A 19,946-nucleotide genomic window follows, 5' to 3' on the forward strand; every position below is an offset into this window, starting at 1 on the left:
AAGCTTGTTTCACGAGGTTATTATCAAACTCTTGGGCGGAACAGGTGTGCTTTAACTATTTGGCTGCTGCTTTTGCAGCAGCTGTTCTGTCTTGGGGAATGGCGACTTCCCACCCTAATTAGAGATTGCTTTGGTACATCCCCCCAGTTCCTGGATTCATCGGCTGCATATGCTAAGGAAGGTAAAATTATGCCTTACCTGCTGATAATTTTCTTTCCATTAGTAGCAGCAGATGAATCCAGGATCCCGCCCTCTGTCAGCCGCGTTTGTTTTGCCTGTCTGTTCTTGTCTTGGTCTTTAGATTAAAAAACAAAAACAGAGAGAGACCAGAAACCACTGAAGAGGAGGCCATCGCGGTCATGGTTTCTCTAATTCGGCCTGACGAGTTTATGTTGTGTTTGGTTGGTGAGGAAGGCTTCCTGGTTTCTTGTCTGATTCTGCTTGGTGATGAGACATATACTGAACTGAAGGAAGGAGGAGCTGACCATCTGGTATCACTGCCTTCAGCTTTGTAATCTCTATCTCCACCTGCTGGTAGATGGACACAACTCAACCAGTTCCTGGATGCTGCTACTAAAGGAAAGAACATTATCAGCAGGTAAGGCATAATTTTACCATAAATCAAACAACTTAGAGAATCTCCTTGAAGAGCCTTAAAAGTCAACACTAAGATCTTAAATCATGGCCTAGCCTCCACAGGAAGTCAGTGTAACTGCAACATATCAGGAGAAATGGCATCATATTTGTTTACTGAGAAAATAACCCTAACTGCAGCAGTCTGTACTCCCTGCAATTTTATAATTAAAGATTTTGAGCAACCAATATAAATGCAATTACAATAATCCAATATGGATAAAATTAAGGACTGTACAACTGAACGAAAAAACGATAACTCAAAGTATTTACAAACAATCTGAAGCTTTCTAAGTAAATAAGATTTACTAACAACCTTATTTACCTGAGTAGTGAGAGAAAGCTGACAATCTAATTCTACTCCTAAAATGTTTGCGACTATATCAAGGGCTCTATTTACTAAGCTGCGCTGTAGGCATGCTAACTTTATATCCCTATGGGTGTCTCTATCATTAGTGCGGCTTAGTAAACAGAGCCCTAAAAGTTATATCAAAATTGCCTATTTAATTTTCAAAAAAGTTAAATGGCCTACCCAAAGAAACTTGGTTTTTGTTCAATTTCAGCCTGAATGTACTTATCCAGATATTGACTGCCTGTAAACAACTTACTACATTAGTCTCATGAAATGAATTTCCTGGAGTAAAAGGAATTAACATTGAGGAGATGTTAGCATAAATATAAAACTGTAACTGTAGAAGGTATAGATAAACCACTAAAAGTTTCATTAAAATGTTAAACAGTGATGGTGAAAGGGGGAACCCCACACCATGCATCCCGAGAATCATAGAATTCACCTTGCATTCTCATCCTACATGATCTCATAAAAAACTCCCAAAACTGTGATAGAACCCTGAATCCCTAATGAATCCAAGAGCAAAAGCAAGACACCATACTCAAAAGCACTAGACAGGTCAATTTGAAGTAAAGTATTACTACTAATCATTTCTATAGCGCTACTAGATGTACGCAGTGCTGTACACATTATATACAGGTACTTTTCTTTGTCCCTAGGGGGCTCACAATTTTGTACCTGGGGCAGTAGAGGGTTAAGTGACTTGCCCAAGGTCACAAGGTGCTGCAGTGGGAATCAAACCCAGGTTGCCACTGCCCTAACCATTAGGCTACTCCTCCACTCCAGAAACTAGAACTTTGACCTGTACTCAGTAGCTTCTGATCTGATGACACCAAAGAACAGACAACAGGCTCTGTGCTTAAAGCCTTGACGAAAACCTGATTGAGATCTGTGTAGTATTCAAAACTTATCCAGAAAGCAATTCAAATTTTCGGTAACCCATCCCTCCATCACCTTAATAAGCAGTGGAATAGAAGCCACTGGTCTATAGTTTGTCACATCTGACACATTGAGGGGCATAATCGAACGGGACGCCCAAGTTTTCATGAGGGCGTTCTCGCAGGATGGCCCCGCGAAGGGGTGGGGAAACCCGTATTATTGAAACAAGATGGGCGTCCATCTTTCATTTCGATAATACAGTTGGGGATGCCCAAATCGCGACATTTAGGTCGACCTTAGAGATGGTCGTCCCCAATTTTCAGCCATAATGGAAACCGAGGACGCCCATCTCAGAAATTAGACTCTGGAATTCGTTGCCGGAGAACGTGGTACGGGCGGTTAGCTTGACGGAGTTTAAAAAGGGGTTAGATAGATTCCTAAAGGACAAGTCCATAGACCGCTATTAAATGGACTTGGAAAAATTCCGCATTTTTAGGTATAACTTGTCTGGAATGTTTTTACGTTTGGGGAGCGTGCCAGGTGCCCTTGACCTGGATTGGCCACTGTCGGTGACAGGATGCTGGGCTAGATGGACCTTTGGTCTTTCCCAGTATGGCACTACTTATGTACTTATGTACTTATGACCAAATCCAAGCCTTAGGGGGCACTGCAGTGGACTTCAGAAATTGCTCCCTGGTGCACATCTCCCTTACCTTGGGTGCTGAACCCCCCAAAACCCACTCCCCACAATTGTACACCACTACCATAGCCCTAAGGGATGAAGGGGGGCACCTACATGTGGGTACAGTGGGTTTCAGGTGGTTTTTGGAGGGCTTACATTTACCACCACAAGTTTAACAGGTGGGGGGGGGGGGAAGGGCCTGGGTCCGCCTGCCTGAAGTGCACTGCACCTACTAAAACTGCTCCAGGGACCTGCAATACTGCTGTCATGGAGCTGGGTATGACATTTGAGGCTGGCAAAAAATATTTAAAAAGATTTTTTTTAGCGTGGGAGAGGGTTGGTGACCACTGGGGGAGTAAGGGGAGGTCATCCCCGATTCCCTCCGGTGGTCATCTGGTCAGTTCGGGCACCTTTTCACGGCTTGGCCCCAAGAAAAAATGGACCAAGTAAAGTCGGCCAAGTGCTCATCAGGGATGCCCTTCTTTTTTCCATTATTGGCCGAGGATGCCCATCTCTTAATCACTCCCCAGTCCCGCCTTTGCTACGGTGCCGACACGCCACCGAGAACTTTGGTCATCCCCGCGACAGGAAGCAGTTGAGGATGCCCAAAATCGGCTTTCAATTATGCCGATTTGGGCGACCCTGAGAGAAGGACGCCCATCTCCCGATTGGTGTCGGAAGATGGGCGCCCTTCTCTTTCAAAAATAAGCCTGATTGCCTCTTGAGTTCTTTAATATCGTGGTAAGAACAATATCACCATGTGAAGGAGGGACTCTACCAAGTTTGAACTGCTTATTTATCCAATTAGTAAAAAAAAATATAGAACTAAAACTGGTGGACCTCATTAGATAGGAAGGATAACTATCCTATAAGCAATGTGAAGTTGCAAACTTTTTTTTAACAGCCTAGTAACATCCCTCGCTGTTACTGGTTCCATAACATCCCATGGATCATAAGTACGTAAGTACATAAGTACTTAAGTAATGACACACTGGGAAAAGACCAAGGGTCCATCGAGCCCAGCATCCTGTCCACAACAGCGGCCAATCCAGGCCAAGGGCACCTGGCAAGCTTCCCAAACGTACAAACATTCTATACATGTTATTCCTGGAATTGTGGATTTTTCCCAAGTCCATTTAGTAGTGGTTTATGGACTTGTCCTTTAGGAAACCGTCTAACCCCTTTTTAAACTCTGCCAAGCTAACCGCCTTCACCACGTTCTCTGGCAACGAATTCCAGAGTTTAATTATGCATTGGGAGAAGAAAACTTTTCTCCGATTTGTTTTAAATGTACTACACTGTAGTTTCATCGCATGCCCCCATAATCCTAGTATTTTTGGAAAGCGTGAACAGACGCTTCACATCCACCTCTATCATGTCTCCCCTCAGCCATCTCTTCTCCAAGCTGAAAAGCCCTAGCCTCCTTAGTCTTTCTTCATAGGGAAGTCGTCCCATCCCCGCTATCATTTTAGTCTCCCTTCACTGCACCTTTTCCAATTCTACTATATCTTTCTTGAGATGCGGCGACCAGAATTGAACAAAATGCTCAAGGTGCAGTCGCACCATGGAGCGATACAACGGCATTATAACATCTTCACACCTGTTGTCCATACCTTTCCTAATAATACCCAACATTCTATTCACTTTCCTAGCCGCAGCAGCACACTGAGCAGAACGTTTCAGTGTATTATCGACGACGACACCCAGATCCTTTTCTTGGTCCATAACTTCTAACGTGGAACCTTGCATGACATAGCTATAATTCGGGTTATTTTTTCCCACATGCATCACCTTGCACTTGCTCACATTAAACGTCATCTGCCATTTAGCCACCCAGTCTCCCAGTCTCCTGAGGTCCTTCTGTAATTTTTCACAATCCTGTCGCAAGTTAACGACTTTGAATAACTTTGTGTCATCATCAAATTTAATTACCTCGCTAGTTACTCCCATCTCTAAATCATTTATAAATATATTAAAAAGCAGCAGTCCTAGCACAGACCCCTGAGGAACCCCACTAACTACCCTTCTCCATTGTGAATACTGCCCATTTAACCCCACTCTCTGTTTCCTATCCTTCAACCAGTTTTTAATCCACAATAGGACATTTCCACCTATCCCATGACCCTCCAATTTCCTCTGTAGCGTTTCATGAGGTACCTTGTCAAACTCCTTTTGAAAATCCTGATACATAATATCAACCGGCTCCCCTTTGTCCACGTTTGTTTACTTCTTCAAAGAATTGAAGTAAATTGGTCAGGCAAGATTTCCCCACACAAAAGCCGTGCTGAGTTGGTCTCAGTAATCCATGTCCTTGGATGTGCTCTGTAATTTTGTTTTTGATAATAGCCTCAACCATTTTCCCCGACACCGACGTCAGACTCACCGGTCTATAATTTCCCCTATCTCCCCTGGAATCTTTTTAAAAAATGAGTGTTACATTGGCCACCCTCAAATCTGCCGGTACCACGCTCGATTTAAGGATAAATTGCATATCACTAACAGTAGCTCCGCAAGCTCATTTTTCAGTTCTATCAGTACTCTAGGATGAATACCATCCGGTCCAGGAGATTTGCTACTCTTCAGTTTGCTGAACTGCCCCATTACGTCCTCCAGGTTTACCGTGAAGTCAGTAAGTTTCTTCAACTCGTCCGCTTGAAATACCATTTCCGACACCGGTATCCCACCCAAATCTTCCTCGGTGAAGACCGAAGCAAAGAATTCATTCAATCTCTCCGCTACGTCTTTATGTTTCTTGATCACCGCTTTTATCCCTCGGTCATCCAGCGGCCCAACCGATTATTTTGCCGGCTTCCTGCTTTTAATATACCGAAAAAAAATTTTTGCTATGTTTTTTTGCCTGTACTGCTATCTTTTTTTCGTAATCCCTCTTGGCCTTCTTTATCTGTGCTTTGCATTTGCTTTGACACTCCTTATGCTGCTGCTTCTTATTTTCAGACGGTTTCTTCTACCATTTTCTGAAGGCGTTTCTTTTAGCCCTAATAGCTTCCTTTACCTCACTTTTCAACCATACCGTCTGTATCAGTACTGCTAGCATGTAAATAAGAAACAATATCTTGTGTGTCTGGGAAGCTGTTTCAAATTGAACAAACCTTCTCCATAAAATAAACGCCCAAATCTAAATCAGACGGGAGATCTAATCCAGCAGTACTAGTGTAGTTAGTGTCTGAGGAAAGTGAATGAATCAATTTAAACAATTTAGATGAATCTTATCTATCTGGATCCACCAGTTTAGAGAAATACTCCCTTTTTGCTCTTACCAAAAGTTTTTTTTTTTTTTTAAATTAACCTTTTGCCTCCAATTCTGCCTATTATAAGCTGTAGGATTCTTCTTCCTGAGCCTCTCTAACTTCCTGCATTCTTTCTTTATTAACAAAAGTTCAATTATAAAGTATTTATCTGATTTCCTAACAATTTTACACTTAGTTTTTAATGGAGCAATCTCATCCAATACTTGAGCTGTAACAGAATCCCAGTAATACAAAGAAATATTTTCCTCTGCAATATCATCTGATAAGATCGTATCTATCCTATTTTAAAACAAAGTAGCATCCTGCTTTCCCCTTTTAGAAATAACTGTCTTGTTACGAACAGGGAGAGTTTTCCTTGATCTTTCCTGTATAACCTTAAATCAAATAAAGTGATCAGACCAAGGCACATGATCACATGCATTTTCTTCAACAAAGAAATCCTGTGAGTGAGAGCATGCTATCACATCTAGTAACTGATCTTTTTTACGAGAACAGTTAAACTTTGTAAAAGTCAGAGCCATAGAATCTAAAAAAATCAAGGAAATATTTAACTGCTGTAGCAGATTTGTCCTCCATATTCACATTTATATACTCAACCGGTAAACTGTCCTGATATCCAATAGAATTTTTCAACATAAAATCATAAAAAAGATCTCTAATCGAATTCCATTTACCAGGTGGGGGGCAATAAAATTTAGTCAAACAAAAAGTGCCACAGAAAATATCTGCAGTTATCTCACAAGATAAAATTTCCAATTGTGATGAGTTATAGGAACCCAAGACTTTAATTATAAAAAAAGCTTCTATATATTAAAAGTAAACCTCCACCATGCTTATCTATTCTGGGAAGGTGTACAATTCTGTATCCAACCAGACATAACTCATTCAATCTCGGATCATCTATTCCTGAAATCCATGACTCGGTAATTGCTACAAAGCCTGGTTGTCTCTCCTTTAAAATAATCATGAATCAGTTGAAGCTTATTAATAACAGATCTAGCATTATTATAATACAATGGAACTGGCATAAAAGATGGTTGAATTGTATTTTCATATTTCACCCTGATCAAATTCCTTGAAAAAGCATTCATAGTTGGTTTTTCTTCTCTTGCTGTATACCTTGGATTACCTTTTTTACATGTAAACTGAGCAATCTACCAGATTTGATCTATGGACAGAATTCCTAGCATAAACCTTATATCTTACCATAGAAACAGACACAATGATATGTTTCCCAGAATAAGCAGAGATTATATCAAACAAACCAGAAATTAAAAGATATAAAACAAGCAGCATTTTAAAGGAGAGAGTCCTTTTAAAATTAAGACTACAAGCTAAAATCTTCAACTAAAACCCTGCCAGATTAGGCCAGCTTTAAGTAAGGCAACAACAATTATATGGCAATAAACCTTCAGTACAATACCATGGTCCTACACAAAGGCACGCACCTTAGGCGACGCACTGAGCGCTGCACTAAGAGCACTGTAGATGATAGAGAGGGGGTGGAATGAACTCCTACGATCTACCTTCTCTGCAATTGAAAGACACTGGGGCCCTTTTACTAAGCTGCGTAGGTGCCTACACGCACCAAATTGGATTTACCACCCGGTTACTGCATGCCCCTTGTGGTAATTTCAATTTTGGCACACGTCTGCAAAATATTTTTTATTTTCTGGTGCACGGTAGATTTGCGCATCAAGTGATATTTGACGCGCATAGACCATTACCGTGTGAGACCTTACCGCTAAGTCAGGGGCTCAGACCCAAAGTGGATGCGCGGCAATTTTCATTTTGCTGCACATCCGTTTTCGGCAAAAAAAGGGCATTTTTTTGTAGGTGCACTAAAACATAATTTTGCGTTGCCCAAAACACGCATCTACACTACCGCAGGCCATTTTTCAGCACACCTTAGTAAAAGGACCCCACTGTCCTTTAGACATGATAATAATGGCATTCTGGCAGCAAGATACAAAAATGCTAGAGCAGAGTGGAATGAAGCTCAGCTGTGCGATGCACTCAAAAAAAGAGCTGTAGATGACATCAGAGGGGGACAGAGCGAACGCCCACGTTCAACCTTCTCTGCAGTTGAAAGGCACTGTCCTTTAGAGATGATAGTAACAGCATTCTGGTAGCGAGATACAAAAACACTAGAGCAGAGTGGAATGTCCTTTAGGCACTGAAGGCTTCTTTGCCGTTTGGATGGGCTAAACACTACATTCGTTATTTGGGAGTTAACATGTGTCCAAAATTTTCTGATCTTTATAAACACAATTATCAGGCAGTGATACAGGAATTGTCCCTGGCCTTGGATAGCTGTCATGGTCCTGACCCATACTTGGTTGGGTAGGGTAGCTGTCTGTAAGATGATGTTATTACCCAAATTTCTTTACTTATGCCAGACACTACCCGTACCCATCTCTCTGAAGGTACTGGGGAATTTGCAGCGAAAACTGTTTCAATACATCTGGTGAAAAAGACCTCTGAGGGTGTCTAAGAGAGTTTTGGTAAGGAGGAGGCACAAGGGAAGTTTAGGGGTTCCAGAGCTCAGGGGATACTACTGGGCTGCGCAGCTTCGTTCTCTGATGGAATGGGGCCTCAATCCCCCGATGCCTTGGGTGCAGATAGAAGAGACTCTGTTGGACAGAACGACTCATACTCAATTGTTTTGGACCCCCTGGGCAATATCTGGAAGAGGGAATATCCAAAACCCCAACGCGTAATTAAACTCTGGAATTCGTTGCCGGAGAACGTGGTGAAGGCGGTTAGCTTGGCAGAGTTTAAAAAGGGGTTAGACGGTTTCATAAACGACAAGTCCATAAACCGCTACTAAATGGACTCGGGAAAAATCCACAATTCCAGGAATAACATGTATAGAATGTTTGTACGTTTGGGAAGCTTGCCAGGTGCCTTTGGCCTGGATAGGATGCTGGGCTCGATGGACCCTTGGTCTTTTCCCAGTGTGGCATTACTTATGTACTTATATGTCTCATCTCAAGAGTTTTGGTGCAAACTGCCCATTTGGAAGACCAAGTTTGGATTGACTGTACCCTGGGTATAGAAAGTACGTGTCAGATGCGAGCCTATTGTTTCAGGCTTTCAACTCCAACAAAGGAAGATCTGGGGAAAATCACAAAAATTAAATGCTTACTAGTTTACTTTTCAGCAACAGGATGGGGAACAGATATGAGACTGTCTTGAATACAGACAAGCTAAGGTGAAGTAGTTGGAAGTCTATGAGCACAAATGCTTGTGATCCAGGAGTTCTTAGTATAGTCCTAAGGTACATACCTAGCCAACCTGCTTTTCAAGATATCCACAATAAATATGCATGAAATAGACTTGCATATACTGCCTCCATTATATGCATATATATCTCACCATTATAGATATCCTGATAGGCTGATAGGCTTGGGGTGTCCCAAGAATTGTGTTGAGAATGACTGTTGTAGTCTAAGTAGGAAGATTTCTAATCTGAAAGCCCTCGTGAATGAGACAAAAATGAATATTTTATCACAAAGATGTGGCTCATTGAGTCCAGGAATGGGATTTGGCCATAGCAGACAGTAAAGTCTGATTTTGAATAAGTAATTTAGGGGAGTCTTTTACTAAAGCTTAGCTCGAGTTATCTGCAGCAGAGCCCATTTTATTCCTATGGGCCCTGCTGCAGATAACTCGAGCTAAGCTTTAGTAAAAGACCCCCCTCCTAGATAGGAAAGGGAACATCCATGTCATAATGTTCACAATATGTTTTATAAAAGGCTTGCTAAATGAGGAGCTTTTTCTAAATGCTTATAAGGACTTGGGAAAAATATGTGTATCTGGCGGCATGTATAGCAGAAACGGCCATTTAACAAAAACACATGGTCAAAAAAGAAGCAGCATCACATGGGGGCTTTGAACACATAAGTAGTGACACATGCAAGTGTAAGCCACAGATCTTGCAAACTTTGCATGCAAGTGTCAGGTTGGACAAAAATGGACATCCAAGAGGATGAGCTTTTCACTTTTTCATGTATTTTGATCACTACAGATGTATGTAGAATTCCCCCCTCCCCCACACACTTATCTGAACTGCAGGTCCAAAAGAGCAAGTAGTGGACATTTACATGTGATTCAGAGCAATTGTAAATGCCAATGCCATTGCAAGGCAGGAAATACGCACACTCTTTTCAGGCATACCCAGAACATGCCCCCCTTGAAAACTGTGCATGTCTCAGTTATACACATTTAAGAATCAGCTTTTATAAAATCACTACTTGTGCACATAGGGCCATTTGCATGTGTAAATTTGCTGTGCCATGCAAACCTTCTAAAATGACCTCTATAATTTATGGATAGCAGTAGAAGAAGAGTAGCTCTCTAGTATTAAAACAAATTTCCATAATGACTCTCATTGGTGCAAAAACATGGGATGGGGCTATACTATTGTCATCTACAAAAAGACAACATTTTCCTTAACAATATTGCTCATGAAGAAATTGAACTGAATCAGGCCAAAGTCCAAGCCCTAAGATAGGTCACTAGTCACCTTTCTTTTGTTGGAGTGGCCTCCATTAATCACCATTCTCTTTTGTCATTCTCTCAATCAGTTTCTACTGCATTGAAAACCCTTGATAACCCACCCCCAGGTGGCTGAATTTTATTTATAGAGTATTCAGTGTGGGACAATATCCAGAGCTTTTCTGAAACCCATATATACCATATTTTGTGCACGCTCTGTGATCTAATTCTCGGGTGACTCGGTCAAAATTATAGGGGTCATTTTTCTCGTTCTTGATTTTAAAGATACATGATGTCATCCGGTGACTTTTGTGGGACATTAAATTTATGCCTGATGACATATCAGTGTTCAAAGCCATTTTAAAGTAAAACGAAGGATGTTCCTATACTGTTCATTCCTGTCCTTCATAGAAATCACATCTCTGTAAGAATCTGTGATGGAGTTATGATCCAGTACCTGAACCTGTTTAGAAGGTGTGCCAGATTGTCAATGGAAGCTTGGCAAGAAGGTACCCTCAATGTAAACAGCGATGTCATTGCTGCTGGTATGCACTCTTCATCCTGCTCTGGACTTCTCAAGATCTGAATATTCTTGCCAATATGAGATCTCACACCTTCACTAAACATTTGCACAAATATTGACTTCTCTAGGCAAGCACACACATACCAGTAATGTTAGTGAATGTTTGTACAGTACAGAGCTACACTGCAAAAATTAGTCCTGCCCTAAATAACTGCCTAGTCAATATTTTCTCAAATAATAAAACCTCTTCAAGGCACTGTGGGAAAAGGACAGCGTGGGAACATCAGGACACTGGGAAACTGGATTTTCATGCAGGTACCTGCCTCTGATCTGAGCCCAGCCTCTCACAAGAGTCTAGTTTAAGACCAGATTGGATTTCTCATCCATCAGTTCAGCTGGTACAACAAGCTTCTCTCTCACTGTCTGCTGGGGAGGTTTTAAGCTGCATTGCTCTGCATTGTTTCCAGGAAGCCGGGTGGTTGTTGCATTTTGTAGAACCTGCCTCTAAGGCAGTGGTTCTCAATTTTTCTTCTGTTGTGACACACCCAACAGATAACATTCATGTATGTGACACACCGAACACTAAAATTCACAGCTGAACAAAGCACACATAAATATTTAACTGTTTAACTGTTAAGTTTAATATGAATTTGCCTATCCCATCTCAAAAAGCTGCATGCAATGCATCAGTCCCAGATTTCTCACTTGTCATACAACAAAACAAATATATATTCAAATACTAGTGTCACCTCAGTTATAGCAACACAAAATCCCTCCAGTGCCAAATACTGTGAAGCAACAAAAAAAGGAACCTGTAAATATGCTACTCAGAAAACAAACAGACTCTATGGACAGCAGACTTGCAACATTTTCAGTTGGGGCCGGAGGCAGCAGTTAGTATTGGAGACAGTGGGGAAACAGAAATAGGGACAAGTTACAGGGATTTCAAAAACCTGATGCTCAAGATTGCTGGTCTTTCCAGCTTGCAGGCACTGATGGTTGTAAAGGAAATGCAGGCTTTTTGTCTGCATCAGATTTTTTGTGACACACCTCCCACCTCTTGGGAACACCAGTGTGGCCCAGCACACTGGTTGAGAACCACTGCTCTAAGGCATTGAGACGTAGTGCTGTGTGCTAGCAGTAAATAATGAAATGTGGGAGGAAGGGAAGGGGTTAGAATGATGGTAAGCAGCACCCATATTTCTGATCTCTTACTGATATAAGTCAGCAATGATCTCCTTTCCTCATTCCAGTTATCCTTCTTAGGTCATCTAAGAGAATGAATGACCAATCCTGGAAATGCAGGAGCTGTGGAAATTCAGAACTGCCTGTATGTAATATAAAAACTACTTTGGCTATACTATAGAAAGGCAGTATATCAGGAACCTAATAAACATAAAACATAATAAACTGATATAATAGCCTAGAAAATGGAATAAATAAATATCGATGAGAACAACATGCATATCTAAAAAAGGGACCTGTGTGGTTTCAGAAGCTTATTTACTAAATCTTTTAATGATATGTTGATCCACAAAAGATATCACACTTACACAGTGACTCAGTAGTGCACTTCCCATTCCCCCATTCTGATTCAGAATTGTCTGTGTGTAGGACATGGTAGGGAGGTATAGCAGTGTGTCTCAGTAGGCTGGCAGCAGCTGTGTAGATAGGGAAGAAGGGTATGGGATATGTTTGTGACATATGTGATTTATGTCTTTGTATGAGAAGAATGTCGATATATGTTTTGAAGGAATGTGTGATATGAGAGGGTTTGTGGAAGGGTAGGATATACAGGGAGTTACTGGGGGGGGGGTGTAGGGGCATGAAAGTTATACTGTATGGTGAGAGAGTACAGTATGTAGTGGTTGGGGGATTAAGAGAGCAGATGGCTGTTTCTGTGCCTGTGTGTGTTTGGAGAACAAGGGGTTGGGGGAGGAGGGACTGACAGTAGAGAGGTCATAGAGGCAGGAGGACAGAGAGGTTTATGTTTAACTAGTAAAAAAGGCCCGTTTCTGTAAGAAATGAAACGGGCGCTAGCAAGGTTTTCCTTTGAGTGTGTATGTTTGATAGTGTGTGTTTGTCAGTGACTGTGTGTGACAGAGAGAGAGTGAATGTGAGACTGTGTGTGTGTGTGTGTGTGTGTGTGAGAGAGAGAGAGATAGACTGTGACAGAGTGTGTGTGTGGGATACAGAAAGACAGAATGTCAATTTGATTGTGTGTGTCACAGAGAGACACAGCGAGGCTGTGTGAGAGAGAGTTTTGCTGTGTGTGTGAAATACCGACAGAGTGTGTGTGTGTCAGAGAATGTGTCTGTGAGACAGAGAGAGGTAGGGGTGCGGGGTAGGCAATTTTCAAGGGGGGGGGCCACGTGCACATAGAGGGATCGACGAGGCCAGTCAAGGGTGGGGAGGGTAGCAGCATGGGTGTAGGCATTTCAAGGAAGTTTGTGTGCGTATGTGACAGACATTGTGTGTGTGTGCAACAGAGGGGTAAGGGCGGGCTTGGCGATTTGGGAGGGGGATGGGTCAACATGCATGGAGGGGGATCCGCGGGCCCAGACTCGGAGGGTGGGAGTGTGAGAGATGGAGTGTGAGTGTTTAACACCGTAGCCGTGTGCGTGTGTGAGAGAGAGAGAGAGTGTGTGGTCCGAATTCTTTACCTTCATATGGAAATATTAAACATTTCAGGAAGTATTTTTTCACGGAGAGAGTAGTGGATGCTTGGAATGCCCTCCCACGGGAGGTGGTGGAAATGAAAACAGTAACAGAATTCAAACACGCGTGGGATAAACATAAAGGAATCCTATTCAGAAGGAATGGATCCTAAGGAGCTTAGCCGAGATTGGGTGGCAGAGCCAGCCGGTGGTGGGAGGCGAGGATAGTGCTGGGCAGACTTATACGGTCTGTGCCAGAGCCAGTGGTGGGAGGCAGGGCTGGTGGTTGGGAGGCGGGGATAGTGCTGGACAGACTTATACGGTCTGTGCCCTGAAGAGGACAGGTACAAATCAAAGTAGGGTATACACAAAAAGTAGCACATATGAGTTTGTCTTGTTGGGCAGACTGGATGGACCATGCAGGTCTTTTTCTGCCGTCATTTACTATGTTACTATTCTTTTTCTGCCTCCCTGTTGAGAGCCAGACTTTCTCCCCATACTCCATCCTGCAGATATTTTGTTGAATGTAATCATAGAAGAAAAAAAGTTATTGCACATCCATTTCTTTGAAGAAACTACATTTGCTGAGTAGAGTTCCCGTTCCAAGTGTTGTTTTCTTCGTCATCATCCTGAGTCCTCAATGTATAAATTGTGCCTTTTTTTTTTAACTCATCTCCACGTTTCTCTGACACTCGAAACTGGTTAGTAAAAGATGAGCCTTCTGAAAGGTGGGATTGAATTCTGGCTATTGCACTTCTTTCCTTCAGAGCAGCTTCTTTCCTAGCTTCTATTTTAATCTGTTGCGCCTGCCAAGCTGCTGCTTTCAAAGCTTCAGCTTCTTCCTGTGTTTTTGCAAACCGAAAGCTCTCTCAGAACGATCCAAATGCAATCTGCTGCCTGATACGCTGCCTTTGCTGGGTTCCTTTCCTCCAAGTCCATAGGCGATTCTTGACGGGAGGGGGAGATTATGGAGGGGTGGGGTTAACGGTGAACTGGGAGGGAGTCGCTGGGGGAGGAGGGGGAGGGTGCTGTTTCGAGGTTGGAGAAGAGAGGGAATTATGCGGGTGCGTTTTGGGGAGGAGGGTGGGTGAAGGGGGGCTTTGGCCGGTGACGACTTTGGATGGGCTATGGATTGTACCCCGGGGGGGGGGGGGGGGGGGGGGGGGGTTGTCGCGTGTGTGGTTTGAGATGTCATCATCTCAGGTGATGGGTACAGAAGCACGAATGCCTCAGCGAAAAGGAAGCTGAGAAGGGAGATAGCACGTACCAAGATCTGAAAGGACGGGTGGGGTGATGCAGCGGCGCGCTCGCCATATCGGCGGCGGAGAGGACGTAGAGCTATGAAAGGAAGGGGGGGGGGGCGCGCTTGTCAGTGTCCACCTCCATCCCAATCTCCCTTCTTCGGAATGTACTGTCCCGTGTTTGTTTAAAGTCTGTTGACGGTGGCTTGCGCTGCTATCTGTGATAGGGCAGTGCTGTTGGTGACGCACCCTGAAGTGGGAGACGTCATCATGTAAGGATATATATGGATACAGAAGCACGAATGCTTCAAAGTTTTTGTCCACGCTGCCAGCTTCAGAACGTTGGAGGTGCGTTTTATTATATAGGATATGTATGCGTGTGTGTGTATGCCTATACATGAGGGAAAAGTTCTTCTCTTCCTTTTTCTCCCTTTTGCATTCCTTCCCCTTTCCAATCTCTTCCTCCTCCCTTGTGGTCATGAATTCAGTTTTTTTTTATAGAGACCAGCTGTTCTGTATCCTCTTCTCATGGGCCATTCTCCCCACCACTACACTGCTTTTTATCAGGACCTGTGCCAGCTTTCCATCTCCTGTTGGTGGGCCCAACATCCATGCCCCTATACTGAATTTTTCATGACTCAGACTGGCTCTATTTCATCTTCTGGTGGGAAGACCTGCCTTTTCTGCTACTGCAGTACTCTTTTCAGTACCCAGACCAGCTCTGCTTGATGTGGTTGTGGACTTGGCCTCCTTGCCATTGTGCTTTTTTTGATCTTCCAGTGTCAGTGGTCTGCCATTATGCTGCCCTTCTTTGCTCTAGGCCAGCTTTCTTTCCTCTTCTGCTGATAGGGCTTGGGCTCCCTGCCACCCTGCTGCTCCTTTTAGTCCTAGGCTGTCTCTCCTTTCCCTTTCCAGTGGTGGGAGTTGGGCTCTCTGCCATCATGCCACTCTTCTCAGGCCCAGCCACCCTACTGATGTTATTTTTTCTCCCCAGCTTCCTTTGAATCAGATTTTTTATATATGCACAAAATAAAATAGGCACTCACACTTTTGTGTGAAATGCACCTAAAAAGGATCTTGACAGGCATGATGTATACATACATTAAGGAGATGATCATATAAGGAGCTGTGTAGAATTAGGCAGCAAGTAAATGCGTTAATTCTGGTATTCTAATTATTACCTGTTTATGAGAACATAAACATGCATAAATAGCAATCATCTGGTTACGTGCTGTTCTGCAAATAAATTAGTCTCCCAAAAATAACGAGCTAGAGAATTAATAAGCAGTTTTTGATGGTTTTAGAATTGAACAGTCAGCATGCAAGATAGATATACATAAGAGGGGGGTTATCCTTGAAAAAGTCGCTTGACGGCGAAACATGCGCCATGTCAGATTGAAAAACCCTCTATAGCCGACACCATTGTTGATAAGCTAAGTATTGTTTTACTGAAATATAAGTTCTAACATTCATTAAAGTTAAATGTAGTTCAGCATCAAACTTGTATGGATAGGGAATAGTTGAACTCACTGATCGCTTAGGTCCCATGCTGAGGTCTATCATAAAACATATTGGGTTAGACAGTTAAACGAAAGTTGTGTAATATGAATAGTAAAAATGTTTCTATTGGAATTCTGTAAATACATGCATATCTTCAATAGCTTCCATGGGTGGAGCGCACACATAAGTGCCTAACTTATAAAATCTAGGCATAAGCGTTTACACCGGCTCTGACTCTTGAAAGTTCTCATGTTTAAACACATACGCACATACCTATCTACACTAGTACTCAGGAAGCAGGTGAAAGCTTGGCTCTTCTCCCATGCCTTTATTTGAAGAAGCAATTAACTTGCTAGTTGCACACATACAAAGATTAACACCAACTGCACATACTGTAGCAGTACTTACTTATCCTCTCCTACCCTAGCTGAGATTATATTCATGCACCTGACTTCATGTGTAACTTTCTTTAAATTAGTCCCTTATTTTCTAACTCATCTATGTGTTCTACCTTGGCTTACAGCCTGTGCTGTCGATTCAAATGTCTTAATTCATACTAGTAAAAGAGGCCCGTTTCCAGCAGAAAGGAAACGGGCACTAGCAAGGTTCCAGGGCCCCCTCCTAACCTCCCTCCTCCGATGTCCAGGCCCCCTCCCCTCCGAGTTCCATGCCCCCTTACCTGCCTCCCTCCCTCCGAGTTCCACCCCCCCCCCCTACCTGCCTCCCTCCCTCTCCTCCGAATTCCAGGACCCCCTCCTCCTCCCCCCTCTCTCTTGTCTCAGGACTTCCCTCTCGTCTCATGACCCCTCCCCCTCCCTCCCCTCTGTCATCACAGGACCCCTCTCCCTCCCTCCCCTCTCTCGTCACAGGACCCCCTCCTCCCCCTCTCTCTCTCGTCTCAGGACCCCCTCCCCACTCAGGTCCGACGGCCCCACTCCTGTCCGAGTTCCACGTCCCCCCTCTCCGATTTCCGCCGCCCAGTGCCTCCCTCCCTCTGTCTCTGTGGACTCCGAGTGCAAGGAGGACATGTGCGGGTGCCCCAGCCCTTCGTAAGTGGCAGCTGTTGTTTAAAACGTTTTACCTCCTGCTCCGGCGGCAACAGTGAAGTCCAGCATGCATGGACGCCGCTTCACACTGCCTTTGCTTTCGCTTCTGTTTCAGCTGTTCCTCTGGTCCCGCACTTCCGCAAACAGGAAATAAGGAACAGCTGAAACAGAAGCGAAAGCGAAAGCAAAGGCAGTCTGAAGCGGCGTCCACGCGTGCTGGATTTCACTGTTGCCGGCGGAGCAGGAGGTAAAACGTTTTAAACAACAGCTGCCACTTACAAAGGGCTGGGGCACCCGCACACGTCTTTGCACTCAGAAGCCACAGAGGCAGAGGGAGGGAGGCGCTGGGCGGCGGAAAAAGGAGGAGGGGCGCGGAAATCAGAGAGGGGGGCGTGGGAGTGGGGCCATCGGACTGGAGTGGGCCCGTGGAACTCGGACAGACGGGAGGGAGGGGGTCATGGAACTCGGGGGGGGGGGGGACCAATGGGAACTGTGTTACGAACCCAGGCAGCCAGACAGAGCTGCAAATTATTATATAGGATTGTGCTATACTATATATTGTTGTTTGAATATTTTTACTGCTGTTTTTATCCTCCCACTGTTTAGGTCTGTCTTGCAGATTTCAGTGATTTGCCTGAAGGAGATGTCCTTGAATCTGAGGCATGGATGAGCAGCCTAGTGTTTAGAACAGCAATCTGAGAACCAGGGAAGCCAGGGTTCAAATCTCTCTAATGCTCCTTCTGATCTTGCACTAGCCACCACTGATGGGAAACTCTGTTGCCTTTGTTCAACTTTTCTTGCTGTACACTGCCTTGGGTGAATTTCTTCAAAAAGGCGGTAAATAAAAAGCAGTAGGCACCTGCTTTTCTTTTTTTTAATAGAATAGGCTCCAAATAGGGGTCGCTTTATAGAATTGCCCTGTATGTCCTTATATTCTTAAGTGGATGGAATATAGAGAAACACGTGATGGGAGGTGTAATAATAATGTTTCCCTTCAGTGGTGTGATGAGATTTCAGCAATTTCCTTTGACTGAGTTTATTTATATGTCAGTTATGTGATATACAATCAGTCCTTGACTACAACTGATACTACAGGTGATTCAGGTGAAACTTTTAGTTGATGAACTTTAGGAGTTGGTCTTGCTTTTTGGATTCATTTTCTTTTGTGCTTACATTAGTTTCCAGGTTTTGGATGGCCAAGTGACAAAGCTACCTCCATCTGACCCTCTCTAAGGCCATATCCTACCAACTGTCTAGATCTGTCTTCTTGAATATGAGGTTAGGACAACAGTCTGAGAGCTAGGGAAGCCAGGGTTCAAATCCCACTATTTCTTCATGCGATTTTGGGCAAGTCAGGTCTGATGGGAAACTCTATTATTACACCAGTATGCGGTACTTCAAAGGATGATTCTGTGGGGGAAGGGAGGGGGATCAGAAGGAATTTGGATGATTTAGGGTTGGAGGTTGTGAAGGAGGGGGTGACGGCACTTTAGGCCAGGACCCGGAAGTTAATCAGGCCCTGGCCGATATTCAGACTGGTTAACTCCCCGTATAAAGTTAGGACAGCCTTTTTTCTCTTCTAACTTTATATGGTTGCTCAGCCAAATAGTAGACTGGGCATCTCTGCTAATCGGCTAGGTTTCCACTTCGTCCTAACTCTGCCCCTGAACCATCCACAAACTAGCCAGTTTCAGAGCCTGGGCAGTTAGAGGGGATATTCAGCGGAACTATCCGGTTAAGTGCCACTGAATATCACTGGATAATCCCGCACAAGCGATTTAAACATCCAGGAGCTTCTAGCCATTTAAATAGCTCTAAATTTATACCTGAAGGCTTTAGTGCCAGAACTTGGCTCTGGTTCCATTTAAGCTGGAGTCCAAAAGAAGCTGGATGAAACTACCTGATAAAAGTTTTTAAAAGCAGCAGTAAAAGAGAAAACAAATGTGAAAATGGTGGGAAGAAGTACTTGCAACCTGGATTAGCCATATTGGAAACAAGTACTAGGCAAAGACTTTTACTGTCAACTTAAACTCTGTCATAAGTAGTAGCAGTAGTCATGACAGATGGAAAATCACTTTATCTCCTTGAAACAATGTGTGTAGTTTCCTAATTCAGTTTCTTAATTTATTTCATAGTATTTATATTCTATGGCTCATGCATTTGATGTACCGCCTTTCTGTGGTACAATCAAATGGTTTACATGTTATATACAGGTACTTTCTTTGGGCCTAGTGGGCTCACATTCTAATTTTTTAAGGGCAATGAGGGGGTTAAGTGATATTCCTAGTGTTGCAGGGAGACGCAGTGAGAATCAAAACCAGTTCCCCTGGTTCTAAGCCCACTGCATTAACCATTAGGCTACTCCTCCATTCTGACAAATCCCTACATTGTGGATTAAACCTGTAACATAAATAATTTATAAACAATTATGAGTGTTTGTATCTGAAAAAAATGTTGTACAGATCCTTAATACTGGATAGACTTTGGAGTAGCAAATAGATTTGAATTATGTAGTTTAGATGCAGAAATTATAGTCTTAATGTTTGTTTTTCAAAAATGAAGAGACCTGAAGCACCCCATGCTATTCCAGTACTGGCACCTTCAAACAGCGTTCTCTATCAGTTCAACACAGTGATACCCTGCAGCACCCCCTGCTATCCACAA

The 19,946-nt window shown here is 43.3% G+C and overlaps 1 protein-coding gene across 1 annotated transcript in view; it reads left to right on the plus strand.

The window, feature by feature from the left end:
* EXD3 (exonuclease 3'-5' domain containing 3) overlaps positions 1–19,946 on the plus strand; it is a 719,658-nt gene that overhangs the window by 489,685 nt on the left and 210,027 nt on the right. The window lies entirely within an intron of this gene.

The sequence above is a fragment of the Microcaecilia unicolor genome, chromosome 6 (genome assembly GCF_901765095.1).
Source record: "Microcaecilia unicolor chromosome 6, aMicUni1.1, whole genome shotgun sequence".
In the NCBI taxonomy this organism is placed as follows: Eukaryota; Metazoa; Chordata; class Amphibia; order Gymnophiona; family Siphonopidae; genus Microcaecilia; species Microcaecilia unicolor.